This window comes from Eumetopias jubatus, unplaced genomic scaffold, assembly GCF_037043125.1.
Source record: "Eumetopias jubatus isolate StellerSeaLion01/CBP00866 unplaced genomic scaffold, mEumJub1_p1.0 scaffold_2, whole genome shotgun sequence".
NCBI classification, from domain to species: Eukaryota; Metazoa; Chordata; class Mammalia; order Carnivora; family Otariidae; genus Eumetopias; species Eumetopias jubatus.
The window spans coordinates 80,571,892-80,587,299 of record NW_028274808.1 but is presented as its reverse complement, the minus strand read 5'-3'; the positions used below and the strand labels follow the sequence as shown (position 1 = coordinate 80,587,299).

The following is a 15,408-nucleotide window of genomic DNA, read 5'->3' as shown; positions in this document are numbered from 1 at the left end:
GATGCTATCCCTGAAACTGCAGCCAGATGCAGCTCTAAGCGACCCCGGAGTTTCAGATGGCATTTGCCCCAACTGATGCCAAGTAAACAGCAGAAAGTGGACACAGGTAACACCATCTTAGAGTAACTCCTCTTCCAGGCCTCCCATTATCTGTCAGAGCAGGAACAGGTAGGAAGGAAATCAATTTTAAGAATCAATCCCCAAACGCTTTCATACACTCTGATAACTTGACTTAACACTTATAATGTGGGAAGCACAGGAGGGAAGGGGGGAAAAAGCAGAGCCACAAATATCTCCTCCACTTTAAAATGTTCCTCCAATGGAGTTCCTCCAACCTTTCCTCTCTGAACTTCTGCTCTCAAATTCTTTTCCACTCTTTTTCTTCCCACCACACCACTACCACCATCATCTTTCCCTTTCTCCTTCCCCTCCTCACTTTCCCTCTCCCAGTCCCTCCCTGCTCCCCAGCACTTTCTTATAGAACCTGATTGTGTGCAAAGCTAAAAATGAGATCTCAAGTGATTTCACAATGAGAGGTTTCTAAAACTGTGACCAGTAGAGCTTAGATCCCAGAAAGTTGTCTGTGTCTTTGCGGGTACTATGGGGGTATATGGTTTGGGAGCATATAATGCAGCCCTGGGTCTGACTGAAGGAAAGAGTTGTGTCTGTTCTGGGTGTCTTGGTGGGTGTGAGGTACAGGTCTAAGGGACTTGGGTCTGGATGCTCTGTGAACCTCTTTAACCATGTGGAGGAGATGCGAAGGACATTTTTACTCTTTTGGTTGAAGAAGCACACACGACTCTAGAAAATATCATATTTACTACCTAAACACACTGACTTTTAGATGGAAATGCCATCAGTTGTCTCTGCCCAGTTCTGTTGCAGATCTATTAATCATATCCACAAGGATTGCCAAAATGGCAAGGCTCTCTTCGCTTTTCAGTTTATACAGAACAGAATCATTTACATAAAGTCCTTAAGGCAAATAACTGTTGGGGCTCTAATTTATATCTGATCGAAAATTAGCCGTCATTATGCGCTCCATTAGCAGCATCTTTAATGTGCTTCTAAGCACCATTTGTCAAGCGGCTTGTTAATATCCTTCAAGTCTTTAAAGTTGAGAGCTCATTAAAGAGTGCGCTCTGTTATTGATGTAATTTAGATGAGTTTGGAAGAGCAAGTACACCATGCCTTGAATGGGCAACCTACAGAAGCCAGGGCAAGGGGCCATTTGGTGACCAAGTTCACCATGAATGATATCCCAGAAGCCTTCATGCTTCTCTGACAGCAGGTCTCTTGGACCCGCAGAGGTGTTTTTGAAGGCCCACTCCCTGACCTAGGTGTACGTCGTCCATCTCTTTGGGAAGGCCTATGTTTATCTTCAGTGTTTTCTTTTTTTCTCATCAATTCATAATATACTGTGGCTCACTGAACCTTGTGAGAAGGAGCGGGGGGCATAGAAAAATGGGCCCTAATATAAGATCCTTGATGAGAGAATTTGACAGTTTTCTTTTTTTTTCTTCACACCTCCATCGCTTATTTAGTGCCTAGTTGTTTACTTCCTGAGGTCTGCCCTTTAATCCACAGAGTGGAGGAAGTAAATATCCATTGAGAAAACCATAGGCTGAAAGACAGAGATACTGCCCTTGAACCTATTTTGACTGAGGTACAGTAAACCCGCTTAATTATGTACATATTATTACATTATCTATCAACCACCCCATCAGAAGAGCATAAAGGCCAATAAATTACCTCAGTTATTTATCTAAAAATCCATATATTTTGTCATTTTCTTTCTGGAGGAGATTATGTTAGTGTAACACAATAAAGAAAACCATTAGCACAGCCAGAAAATTGCAACTGAGTGCAACAATAATTCCACTAGCAGGAATAAATAACAGTTAGGAAGGCTGCGTTTTGTCCTGGATTTTCTGGTAGGTTGTATCAGCCTTCCTTTGATTCAAGTCTTGAGTGAATCTGTGAATCCTGCTATCAAGGGTTTAGTAAGATTTTGTACACCTGCCTTCCCCCCTTCTAAATCTTACATTAAAAGAAAAACATTCAAACCATCATGATTTTTGAACCCCACTTCTATCTCTACTCTAAATTCACTTCCCCTCCTGAGACCTTCTGGGGACTCAGAGATTAATGCAAGATAATGAAAGACATTAGGCATTTTATTCTCTCCCCTAAATTTCCAAGATTCTTGCAGCCCTGGAAGCTTGTGTGAAGATGGCTCTACTTTATCAGATTAAATAAAAATAAAACCAAGAGTTTAGGAACTGGATGGGGGCGGGGTTGGTCCAAATACCTTCAAGTCTTCTGTAAGCCCCTCTCTCCCCTTTACCTCCCTCTTCGAGAATAATCTCATTTTCATCATTTGTTGAACAGCTTTTTCTTGCAGTCCACACCTTAAAAGAGTTTATTACTCACACGTGGAGAAAGAGAAGGGAGAAAGAAAGATATAATAAGATCAATCTAAGGACATATTGAGGTCATATAACAGCACAAATATTCTCAAGTGCTCTGTATAATGTGCAGTGGGGATTTTGGGCAGTTTTATTGTGTGGTAGGATCCTCATCTCCGTTGTTTTTTACAGGATTCCTCCAGGCTAAAGTAATAAAGCGAGTAATTAGAATGCTAAAGACAGATGTAAATAACAGGAATGAGACAGCGGTGACAGATGAGCGGCTGGGTCAGGAAAGAGCCCAGTTGGTGGAAATGACACCGCTCCCTCGCTCCGGATCCCCTCCCCCACGCCATTCCCATTTTCTCTTTCGGCCCCTGCTCCCTCCTAGCCCTGGCCTTAGGCGGCCGACCGGGGACACACCGGTCAAAATTGCACTGGGGAGGCGCAGCGTGGCTGCCGTCCCCGGAAGCCGCGCGGGGGCCGTCCGGAGCCCGGAAAGCTACAGGCTCGACCCCTGATGGGCCGCGAGGTCCCGCGCCACTCGGGCGCCAGGGCCTTCCCCGGGGCCCCTTCCGCCCCCAGCCCCGCAGCCGCGCCGGTGCCTCCAGCCTGCGCCCGGCCACAGCCTCCCGGGCATCACGGGCGCGGTGGCTAAGGGCGGCCCCGCTTCGTCCTCGCATCAGCCCCGCTGCCTTCGGGCCTTTGTCGCCTTTTCGCCCAAGCCAGGGCGAAGAGGCCCCGGAGCTGCCTTCACCGCCCACTTGGGCCCAGGAAGCCCAGCTGACCCGTCTTTGGCGCCTCGGCCAGCGGAGCGGCAGCGGCCCCAAACCTGGGAAGCGGCCCCAGCCTGCCGGGTCTGCGCCCGGGTCTTGAAGCCCACGCTGAGAGTGCATCACAGGCCTTCCTTTGACTCCCCTCCAAGACCACCCCTCAGGACCTAGCCTTTCCTGATGTACATATTACGTTACCCCACGTAGGACCCGAGAAAAACAACTCTCCATGCCCTTTGACAAATGCGCCTTTCCCAACCCTGACCTACCAACCACTGGGCGTGTAAGAGAGCAACCACAGTAATTTCCCAGTGAACTAGTTCATTTCCCTCCCAACGATTTAAATAGACTGAGCAGCCTGGTTTCAGTTCGTTATATGCAAGTGTAAAAGTGTAAATCCTATCTAACCACTGTCTTTGACATTAGAGAAAGAAGAATCAGGTCTGAATCAAATCTCTTAACAGGTCCTTTAGAAAACCCCATAGACAACTTCCGTGATCTGGTTGCCAGAGAGCCCCCCTTATTCCTGCTTGTGGAGCCATAGTCCTAAAATTGGGGCCTTTTCACGCTTGAGGGTTTATTTTAAGGAGAATGACAATTCGGCTGCTACCTTTTGGAATGGATGTGGTTCAGAGTGCACAAGAGTGACCACACACCACCTTTCTATGTTAGCTTTAGAGGACCAAATGCCTTCTTTTTAGTATCAGTACTCTTAAGATTACAACACACATGCATCAAACAAATGGAAAATCCCAGAATGAGCCAGATTAGGTGATGAGGGAGCTCTAATCTCCCCAGTAATGTTGGTACCGGGATAGGTGAGCTGCTACCGGGATGGATTAGCAGGTGCTTATGAAAGGCAGTGAGAGCGGACTCAGTGGATGAATTCCTCTAGTACTTCCTGGATTATTAACATCAATTATGCCCACCAGTGGAGGAAGAGAGCCACTCCTTAAGATTTTTAAAAGACGCTTGTAAATGAGTGGGGCAAATTGAGAAATACATATTTATCAATATTGGTTTTAATTTTTAATACCTACTCAGTAAATGTATTTTCATAATTTTTATTGATACACGTGATAGATGCCTTTCTTAGCCTGTTCCCCACCTGATTCAGACTGATTATTATTTTGGTTTGTATTAACATTTTATTTTTAAACACCTATCTCTTCCTTAAAAAAAAACCACGGGATTGGCTGTGGAGTATTTGTAAAACTGGTGATGATGAGCACTATTCCTCTTAGGCTCATAGGTCAGATGTTTGAGGCTTTTGTTAGGTCTATACTTAATAAGAGTATTTCAGGTAGGCCTGGCTAAAGAATTTGATGTCTTTCCTAGATGAAAAGTTTATCAGCATTGCTGGGTATTGATGAGGGGTCACCATAGAATTCATGGAAAATTGACAGCTTCCTCTGGATGATATGTCTGTTTCTCTCTCTAGTAATTGGAGGTCTGATCAGTTATAAAAGGACCGATCTTGGAAAACTGAATTGGGCCTATAACTAATGCCTCTGAAGAAAGGTACTGGATTAATGGATAAATTCCCTCTACTTGTGTGTAGCCTCAGGAGCTGAAATGTGGGTCTGCCCGGAATTTTGATCTAGTCATATCTCTGATAGCAGTCTTCACTTACTCATGTGAGGAAGCTTCATACACGTGGACTGAGTCAGGCTGGTACAGCCAGTAGTGGTAGAGGAGAGTGGTGAAGATTGTGCCTCAGAGAAGGTTATGTTGTAATTATGTGTTGTAGCCACCTGCTGGGCATGGATTCCTCATTGCTAAGGTAGCTATGTGACTGGAAATAAGGAGAAGCAGGAGGAGTGCTGGGAAGGAATTGGAGGTCATGTCAGCTTGGGCCACTTTTATAGGAGATGAGAATCACTTCTTGGTTTCCTTTTATCTCTGTAAAGGACATTTACTGTGTGCAGAACTCCCTTCTGTTACAGAAATTTCAAATGTTAGGTTGTAACTCATTAGTGGGTAATGAACTCAATTTAGGGGGTTATGACTCACATAAAGAAAAGATTTAAAAAATGAAATACAATAGAAACATTCAATGTGGAGCACATATTGTGAGAACAAGTTTTGTTTCATGAAACTTTAGTTTTTGTTTTATTTATGTCTGTATGCCTATATTGGGCCATGGTATAGAATGTATTTCTTATTGTGTGTTTTAATCTAAAACATTTGAAAACCATTGTTGTAGAGCCTATGCTGTGTCCTACCTTATCTGAGAACTCTTTCTGGGTTATGCCAGTCCTTAATGTTCATAGTTCTTTTTCCCATCACCATTTATTTGTGCCACTTACTTGATGCTTCTCTCATGCTTTTTTGTATCATGAATTTCTCATATGTACATGTCTTTTCTGCCTAATTGAATTGAAACTTCTTCAAAGATGTATATGTTAGGCTTCTTTGTATACTTCATGGTTTCTAATGTGGTGCTGAACCCAATCAACAAATGGAGATGGCTGATTATGTGCTTAGCAAAAGCAAGCCACATCTCAGCTCACATGCCACCTTCTCAGGGATGCATTTCTTCTTTTTCAAAGCAAGAAGTTTATTTAAACAACAAGATGCTTGACTTAAAGGAAAACCATTTAGGAATCATTCCTTTTATTTTTAAAAATTTTTAAAAAGATTTTATCTATTTATTAGAGAGAGAGAGAGAAAGAGCACAAGCAGGGGGAGTGGCAGAGGGAGAGGAAGAAGCAGGCTCCCCACTGAGCAGGGAGCCCAATGAGGGGCTCAATCCCAGGACCCTGGGATCATGACCTGAGCCGAAGGAAGGCAGATGCTTAACCAACTGAGCCACCTAGGCGTCTGGAATCTTTTATTTTAGGGGAATTTAAGGGGTGTATTTCTTAACCTGTTCCCCTAGCCTAGATCATGTCCCCCTGTTACTAGCTCCCATAGCACTATGTAATGCCTTCCTAACACTTATTAGGGTTTAAGTATAAATATTTGTGTGACTATGTGATTTGTGTCCTCTACTAGAGTATAAATTCCATTGAAATGGGGCCACATCTGTTGATCTCACATGTACCTAGCACAGAATTTGGCACGTGGTGGACACTTAATCAATATTTGTTGACTGACTGACTGACTGATGGACTGACAGGCTAAATGACTTAAAGAATGACTGGCCGTTCTGGCAGAGGAAATAGGCCCTTTCTTGTTATCAGAAAGACATTTTGCTAATGAACATGAGATAAGGGAAGAGTCAGACCTGATGATTTGAGAAAGATAAACTTTTGCATTGTGGTGTCTCATTTTTTTTTTTAAGGTTTATCCATTTATTTGAAAGAGAGGGGGCACACACACGTGTGTCCGAGCAATTGGTGGGCGTGGGGGGGGGGTGGGCAGAAGGAGAAGCAGACTCGCCGTTGAGCAAGGAGCCTGATGCAGGGCTCGATCCCAGGACCCTGGGATCATGACCGGAGCTGAAGGCAGACACTTAACTGACTGAGCCATCCAGGTGCCCCACATTATTATTTTCTTTTCTAATTGTGCTAGCAGCAGGCTATCTTGGCTTACTTGCACCTGGCTATAGAAATGGGTTCATGTAAGAAGAACCTACGTGAATGACATTTCTGAATAACTGATATGGAGAAAATGGATTCTATTGTGTGTGGTTCAGTTTGTGACCTACGTAAGAAACCTCTCTCAGAACTTACAGGCTGCTTCTCCTTCTTTATAAGCCAGTAGTCTTCTTTTTATTAGATAAATGAGGGCTCTACGCCTGTGACTTCCCTCTTTGCCCTGGCCGATAGCGCAGGTCTAAGATTTGGGTTAAAATACCATAGGATTTCACTCATTTGTGGAATTGAAGAAACAAAACAAACCATTATGGGGAAAAAAAGACAGGTAAACCAAGAAACAGACTCTTAACTACAGAGAACACACTGATGGTCACCAGACGGGAGGTGGGAGAGGGGATGGGTAAAATAGGTGATGGGGATTCAGGAGGGCACTTAGTCCTGATAAGCACCAGGTGATGTATGGAAGTGTTGAATCACTAAATTCTATACCTGAAACTAACATTACACTGTATGTTAACTGGAGTTTAAATAAAAACTAAAAAAATACAATTGGTTCTTTTCTATATACAGAATATTTATCTTCTTGTTCTCTAGGCTTTTATAGCATGGTTTTTTTGTTATTTATTATTTATTTATTTGATTATGTGCTTTCTGGTTTTATTATACTTATGTCAGCATACCATAGGAAAAAATGGCATGCCTTGACTTTGACCTGGGTGCAAATTCTAAACAAATTTATATTGTAATACTTCCTAGCTATGTGATCTTAGAAAAGTAACCTCACTGTGTCTTACTATTCTCATCTGTAAAAGGGGATCAATACTATTTTCCTCATTGTTTTAATTATTATCTGAGTTACCAGCGCAGTGTTTGGCACATTTTAGGTGCTCAGAAAATACTAGTTCTCTTTCTTTCCTTTTATGCTGTGTAACTTCAAATCCATTTTGGAAGGAGGTAAATAGGATCCATGATAACGTAAGGGTTTGGTGTGTTGAAGTTAAATTTTATGGTTTTTTTTTTGAAAACCGAAGAAAATAATTTTGTTTTTCTCAGTTACTTTATCTACAAAATTCAGAAAATAATAATCATTATCACATCAGATGATTATTTGTTAATAATATTGATGTACAGATTATTTGAAGGTGCCCACGTATGTGTCAAGGATAATCTTGAAAAGACTAGGAAGAGATAACTTGTGCTGAGAATATCATTTCTAGTTTCAATTATCAGGTTTTTTAAATTAATTACATGTATGGATTATTTTTTTACTAGTATTTTAGGTATAAGTTTATATTTCTTGAGGAAATTGAAAATATAATACTTCACATTCTCTACCTGAGTGGTGATAGTGTACCTAGGGAAATGTGAAATAGGTAGTGCTTTGGCTCCAGGGGCGCACGCTAAGGTGTACGTAGTGGTTGCCGTCGTATAAACTCAGATTTACATAGCAGCCAAATAGAACTGGTCAGGTAGTCACACAGACTTCTCACAGGACCAGGTATCAGAAAGAAGCTGGATGGCTAGGACCTAGGGGTGGGTCACCGGGAATGAGAAACCAGTTTTTGATGTTCCAGGTAGAGCTGGAGTTCAGCATGTAGAAAATGAAAGGTGTTCAAAATACTCTAGTTTCCTTTATACTTTGTGGGCTTTATATAGGAATCTGAGGCAGAGAGCTATTCTGTAGGTAACTGCAATATTAGGGGACTCTGCTGCTGTATTCATGGTTCGAATGAGATATGAGACCTTGTTTCCCCACGATACCATGCCTTTTTTTTTTTTACACCAGGAGTCCTGGAATTACTATATTAATCTGTAAATGGAACACTTAAATCGTTAGTTTAACAAACTTTTCTTGAGTTGCAGGTATTTTGAAAGATGTTGAGAATAAAAGACATGATTTACCCCTGAAAAACTGAGACTCTGGGGGAGAGAGACCCCTGAAGAATACGATGAGCAAATGCTGAGAGCTGGGACACAGAGTTAAGGACAGAGGGTGATGATGATAGAGAAATTGGAGCGACAATTTATATTTTGTGAGACAATGGTTTATACTAACACACTCCTCCCTTCCCCCTGCAAGGTGCACTCTGAATGACACAGGCAGAATGAAGAATTTCTTTTCTTTGGAGCCTTTTTTGGCTTATGGAAAACCATAATTATTTGTTAAAGTCAAGTGGAGAAATGAGGTAACTGTAGTGGAAGTTCAAGGGAAGATTCCATTTTGCCACTGAACTCTGTGCATTTGCATTCCAGTCAATGTACTTTTTGATGCGCTTGCTTGAGAATTTTAGGTTTACACATGTTTACTGCAAACAATTTTTAGCTCAATGAAAACAGTACTCTATCCATTATCCCTTTATGGAGAATAGATACTCTTTTGGTTTCTAGAAAGCAATATCAGAACTAGAAGAGGAAAATTTTTCCTTTCCTTATTTTACAAAGATGGTATGTTTTTATTTTTAGAATCAACATAGTTTTTGAGAAATTTTAGTAGGTTGCAAACTGGGCAAAATTTCTTCTTCTGCCCTTTTTGTGGAACTATATGATTGTATATTCTGCACTAGTGCTTCAAGGATGTTTCACATTATTTGCAATATGCGCCAGTTTAATACTTTGGGAAAATATATTTGGGAGTGAAACAGCCACCCCATGCTTTAGTGATTGTGGATGTGAACAGTGATCATTTTGCAAGATGAGAAGCTCATAGTGGTAATAAAGCTAAGAGAATGATAGCATGTCAATAAGCCTCAGCTATCTATTTAAGAGTCTTATTTGCTTTTAATATATAGTAATCTGGCCACTGTATAATAATCTGGGCCCCACATTTCCCAGCAGCTGGGGAGCTGGCTTTGGTCGTGTGTTGCGCTGCAGGACTTGGCTAGGAGCCAGGCCACAAGCACATGCAGTGTGGAAGTCAGGTGAGGAGAATTAGTTAAGCTTTTAATTAACTCACCCTTTCCTGTCGTAGGGATGTGTAGAGACTCAAGTCTTCAGTTATTCCTCAAATGTCCAAACTAAGACACATACTGATGTAAGCAATAAACCGTTTCCTAAGCTTCAACTATGCATGTACAGAGGTATAGCAAGGCTTTGAAGAGCTCCTCAGCAGACCCAGGAGTCTGCAAGAATTTGTATGGAGATGGAGAGATGTGGGGCACCTCAAGGAATTGGGATTTCTACTCCAGCCATCATTGCCACACTTCTCGGGGTGGAAGGCGTCTGTGTTATGAAATTAATATGCTTGAACACGTTCTGCATATACATCTGTACGTAGTTAACCGAGATACAACTGGACACATTTAATTTATTTATACCTGTGGACTGTTGCCCTTGGGGGGTTTTTAGTCTGGGCATGTTCTAAACCTTTTATTTATTTAGATTTTTATTTATTTATTTGACAGAGAGAGAGAGAGAGAGAGATCACAAGCAGGGGGAGCAGCAGAGGAAGAGGGAGAAGCAGGTTCCCCACTAAGCAGGGAGCCCGATGTGGGGCTTGATCCCAGGACCCTGGGATCATGATCTGAGCCGAAGGCAGAACCTTAACCGACTGAGCCACCCAGGCCCCCCATTCTGAATCTTTTAAATCTCCTAATTCTTATGGATTACAGTTTTGCATCATCATACGCTTATGTGGTCACTGTCTCTGAAGTCAGCTTCTAAATTTTTAATGATGAGAATGTTTACTGTTATCACATAAGAAGTCCTGAGAGAGGACACTCTAAAGCTGGTTAATCTCATGTGAAAGCAAATTGTTATCCACTGTAGGAAAGAGAAGAAGTGATCTATCGCCTAGTACAGCATCAAGCATGATCTGCAGAGCAGAATCGGTCCCTGGAGTCTCAGACTCTTTGATAAATGCAGACCAGCCAGTGGTGTAGGTAACCAAGTTGGAGGAGTCAAGGACATGGTTGGTGGCCAAGGCAGCTGCTTGTGACTTCTGCTGGGAGTTTGGGGACAGAGCTGAGGAGCACCAGTGTGTGTACTCAAGAGACTCTGATCTTCGTTTATTGTCTGGGGGATTTAGTAGACCTTACGTATAGATATAAAAATGACAAGAGTTGACTTACCAGGTGTTATTTTTCAAATACAAATGATAGACTTTAAACTGCACTTCAGTAATTTGGATTTAAAATGTCTGTTCCCATAATATCTAAAGGTAAACAGCTTCCTTCTTCCCTTCCTTCACTTCTTCCTTCTTTAGCGTCCCTCCCCGTACATTCTGTTCCTCTTATTCAATCTCCCCCTCAAAACTCATTCTTTTTTCCTTAGCATAGATTTTACTTAAAACTGATTCTACATTACAGTGGTTATTTAATGATTCGTACAGATTTTAGAAAATTAAGGAAGCAAATATTCCTTCCTCTCATGACTGACTAGCACGTACCTCATTCCATATGTTCCTCTCCAGTTTGTTCACTTACCTGGAGTAGGTAAAGGATATTGGATATCTATAGTATGCCGTAATATTTTGAAGTAATGACTGATTTTGAGAAACATTTTGTAAATTCGGGAAGATGAGAAGTTCAAAGAATACCAATCTTATATTTAAATGCTTGAATTTTATCATTTGTTAAAACTTGAAGTTAACGATTTCTCATCATTAAAATTATATGTTTGTGATAGAAAATATGGTAATAATGAAACACTTAAAATATCATATAATAATAATATATAAAGGATAAAAGACCACTCATTGCCTCACTACCCAAAGTCTATTAACATTTTGGAGTTGTTTGTTTCTTCTTCTATCTTTTCTACCTACTTATTTTTCCAGAATTGTATATATAGATTTGTATTTTGCTTTTTCACTTAGGTCAAGAATCCTGGTAGCAGGCAGGCTCCAGGCAGCAGGCAATGTTCCTTGTTATGGCAACATCATACTCTATTGTGAAGTTATAATTTACCTATTTGTTTTCCTTTTGTGGGGCACATAGAACACCGAGAGTAACATTTGGGATGTAGATGATGTTCTAGGATACTTCTTGATACATATGACCTTTGGGCTTGGATTCTTTCCTTAGCATGGATAGGATTTATGAATTTACAGAGTCTTGATGTATGTTGTTAAATTACTTGACAAAGTAATTTAGCAGTTTACACTTTGGACATCTGAAGTTCTGTACATCAAGTATCCCTTGATTCCTCTTGCAGTAAGAGTATCTGCTTTGTTTTGATTCGCCTCACCCAATGATGTGATTGTGGGAACAGCAGCAACGTAGCTTCCCAGCTCTTAACAATGGATCTAGTCAGGACATGTAACTCAAATTAGGCCAATTAGACTTCTTTCCTTGAGTTTTTATATAGTGAAGGTAGAAGTATTCTGTCCTCTGGTGATATGATTTGGAGATTTCTGCTACCAGGATTCCTGACATAGGGCAGAAATTCTGTGATTGCAGAGAAGGGCAATACAAAGGGAAGTTGAGATGAGACCCTGTGGGTTGGGTGGGGGTGTGAAGGGAGATGAAAGGCGGGTGAGAGGAAGAGGAGTGAGGAAAGGAGAGAAGGGAAAGGGGAAAGAAGTAGGAGAACAGAGGAGAGAGGAGACAGCTGAGTTCTCTAATTCATTTATTCCTGGCATCAAAGGCATCCATGTCCTTTCCAGTTACACGAGCCAATAAATCCTTTTATGTGGTTAAGTTAGTTTGAAGAGGATTTCTGTGACTTGTTTCTGAAAGAGTTGTAATATACATTCCCACTTTTCCCTATAGTTTCAGTTTATTTATTTATTTTTGAAAAGATTTTTCATTGTTAACTAATCTCTACAGGCAACTAACTCACAACCCTGAGATCAAGAGTTGCACGCTCTAATGACTGAGCCAGTCAGGCGCCCCTCTATGGTTTCAGTTTAAATTAAAAATCCATAGTATACATTTCCTACTCTAGCTTGCACTGATACCAAGTGTTAATCATAATTAGCATCAGTATTAATTACAATGCACATCCATGTTTAAACTAAAAATCCTAAGTTGGCTAGCATTTGAATCAAGATTAGTGACAACAGGAGTAAATACATTTTAAATTGATAAATGAGGTGTTGAATGAGTATTAAAAGTTCATGGGACATTTATTCTTCACCTTAAATTTAATATGATAGGTTTGTAACTTTTTTTTCTCCATCCGCTTTAATTCTTAGGTAGAAAAATTCCAAGAAAAGATTAATGTTTTGCTATTATTGAACTCTTGATTTGTTCATGAAAAAGAAAATCTTATATTTATTTCCTTCAAGGGCATCCAATATATTTCTTAGTTTTTTCTAATGTTTGGGTTGTATCTAGGACCATAATTGAGGGTACAGTATATCCATTCCAAGGTATTTTGAGATGCTCCCAAAGAGGGCTGATTGATATGCGCCATTGATTTGAGCAATTCCTAAAAGTTTTCCACCATAAAGTAGATATGAGACAGTCTCTAGAGTACAAGAGGGACTTGGTTAAAATAGTTGGATTCTCAAAGACTTTAAAGTGCTAATTTGCTAATTGTCCAAAGGGAACTGCAAAAGACCGAACATTTTTAAACCATGAGACACCCTTTTCATTTAACATTTCATTGGCTATGTGTTTGGTTTTGGAAATATAGCAGTAAACAAGATAAGCAGTTTCTTTGTTTTCACAGAATTTGTATTACTTATATAAGTCATTTGCTCTGCTGGAACATGAGTACAAATGAGAACCCATAGAGTATATACCTATGTATTTAAAAGCTATACATTAAGCTAACACATTGTTCAAATGTGTCCCATGTTCTTACTTTGACTGATACATCAGCCAAATGACCTGAAAGACCAAGCTTTCATTTAGAAATTTTTGGATTCCTTGGTGTGTGGTGATGGTGAAGGGAGAGCAGACTCCTGGCTCTCTGCTCCTGGGCCTCTTCCAGATCCAAAAGAAGTTTTGCTTGCATGTTTGTGAACACCACAGTGCTTTCATCCAAAGTCTACTCCCCTGGCAGTGAGGAAACCCAGAGCATCAAGGGTGGTGGGGAGCAGTTTGGGTAGGGGGCCCCCTAGCTGGTTCTAAGGGTAGTACTGCTCACTACATCACCCGTGCAGATCCTTGTTCTGAGGGATGCACTTGGGGAAACTGACTGAGTTCACCACTTTGAAAACAGTGACAACTTGAGAAGATGGTACCATAGGGTTTTGGCTTAAATATAGTTAGTGTTTGTGACAAGAGGCAGATTAGAACTTGAAACAGTTGCTGTAAAGGATTGAAATTATATTGAATGACTCTGCCTCTCTTCTAGAAGCCAGAGTTCCACTACAACATATTTCATCTTAAACCTGGCAGTAATTGATAAAGACTTCTGAACGCCAAGGACCTACCCAGAGCACAAGCATTTGGTTCTGTAAGAGGTTGAGGGCTACCATTTAGTCCTTACTCAGTGTTTGAAAATAAGCAGCCATGGGGGTGGCTGGGTGGCTCATTCGGTTAAGTGTCTGACTCTTGATTTTGGCTCAGGTCGTGATCTCAGGGTTGTGAGATAGAGCTCTGCGTGGGATTCCATGTTGTTTAAGATTCTGTCTCCCTCTCCCTCTGCCCTTTCCTATGCCACCACCAACTGCCCCCCCCCCCCCTTGGCCAGCCTGTCTCTCCCTCTCAAAAAGAGAAAAGAAAGGAAAAGAAAGGAAAAGAAAAGAAAAGAAAAGAAAAAAGAAAAGAAAAGCAGCACATATTGTTAGTAAGCTGAAATAATAGCAAGTAGCAGGGAAAGGAGAAAATGCAAAAAGTGGACAGAAAAACTATAAAAGCACAGCCATCAGTGGCCATCTGGTATATGGGAACAAACAACCTTACACCCCTCAATCCTTGCTCCGTGGAACTTTATGACAGCTCCATGAGTTTCCATAGATTTAGAGCGGAATTATTTTTGTTTCATTCTTTATTTAAAAAAGATAATGTGGTACACAGAAATTTTTTACATGTTTAAAATGAAAAAAAATGTTTTGAGATAATGGTTCCTTGTTATTGGTAATATGTATTTATGTGGCATACCTAATAAGGAAATTGACCTATTTATAGTTGCTGAAAACTTCCAGATTAATGGCATTCACCAGCATGAGAATTACCACTCTTACACTTAAAATCCTGTACAGCATGGCTTATTTTTCATTTTTTAAAAAAGATTTATTTATTTATTTTAGGGAGAGAGAAAGAGAGAGAGCATGAGCACATGGGAGGAGGGGCAGAGAGAGAGGGGAAGAGAGAGATTAGCAGACTCCCCGATGAGCATAGAGCCCAATGCCAGGCTTGAGGCTCTATCTCGCAACTCCCAGACTACGACCTGAGCTGAAATCAAGAGTTGAATGCAAGAGTTGGTCGCTTATCTGACTGAGCCACCCAGGCGCCCCGACTTATTTTTCTTTTAAAGGAGGCTGTTCTTCTTCAGCAATCTCCTCCCCACGGTGCATGGAGTCCTAGAAAGTCTTTTGAAGAAAGGGTATACTTGGGTGCACTGAAGGGTACGCTAGGAAGAACTCCGATCATCCCCTGATAAGGATTCCTTTGAACACTGGATGGGAGGATCATTCCTGTCCACTGATTAACCAGCTTTTTTGGGCTAGAACAGTGTTTATTAAAGAATATTGACAGGCTGGATCGTTGCTGGTTGCCCCTGACTAAAAGTTCCCTTTGTGTTGCTTAGAATATGTTGCAGACATTTTCTGGAAGCGTTTTGTGATCTGACTTG

The 15,408-nt window shown here is 41.0% G+C and overlaps 1 pseudogene; it reads left to right on the top strand.

The window, feature by feature from the left end:
- Positions 1-3,410: 3,410 nt before the first annotated feature.
- The window catches only part of LOC114225583 (V-type proton ATPase subunit D pseudogene), a 30,759-nt pseudogene continuing 18,761 nt past the window's right edge, over positions 3,411-15,408 (top strand).